The 388-nt window shown below is 66.0% G+C and overlaps 1 protein-coding gene across 1 annotated transcript in view; it reads right to left on the bottom strand.

Moving 5' to 3' along the window:
* The window catches only part of DRC7 (dynein regulatory complex subunit 7), a 20,120-nt gene that overhangs the window by 16,607 nt on the left and 3,125 nt on the right, over positions 1-388 (bottom strand). The window lies entirely within an intron of this gene.

The following is a 388-nucleotide window of genomic DNA, read 5'->3' as shown; positions in this document are numbered from 1 at the left end:
GGCGGGCGTGGGGGGGGGGGGGGGGGGGGGCCAGCAGCACCGGCTGCAGCCCCGGGCCTGTCCTCCCCACGCATCAGGGCTGCGCACTAGCGCCCACGCAGGCCAGACCCCCACAGGGTCCTCTCCTTTGTGGGGCTGGGCAGCCCACTGAGAACGGGGTGAGAACCACAGACCCCGCGTGCGGGGAGAGCCGGCCACACTGGCCTCTAGTTCTCAGGGGCTGTGGGCTCCCCAATGGGCAAGACCCCGGGACTGTGGAGGCTGTGGTCTCACGCTCTCTGATGGCAATTTCATGGCTTTATCCCGAAGTTCCTCTTCCCTTCTCCCCATCCTTTCCTTCTGGTCCCTTCCTCAGGTCTCACTGTGGACCTATTCTTTTCCCTTCCTC

The sequence above is a fragment of the Myotis davidii genome, unplaced genomic scaffold (assembly GCF_000327345.1).
Source record: "Myotis davidii unplaced genomic scaffold, ASM32734v1 scaffold590, whole genome shotgun sequence".
NCBI classification, from domain to species: Eukaryota; Metazoa; Chordata; class Mammalia; order Chiroptera; family Vespertilionidae; genus Myotis; species Myotis davidii.
The sequence above is the reverse complement of the archived record's forward strand: the minus strand, read 5'-3'. Positions and strand labels throughout refer to the sequence as shown.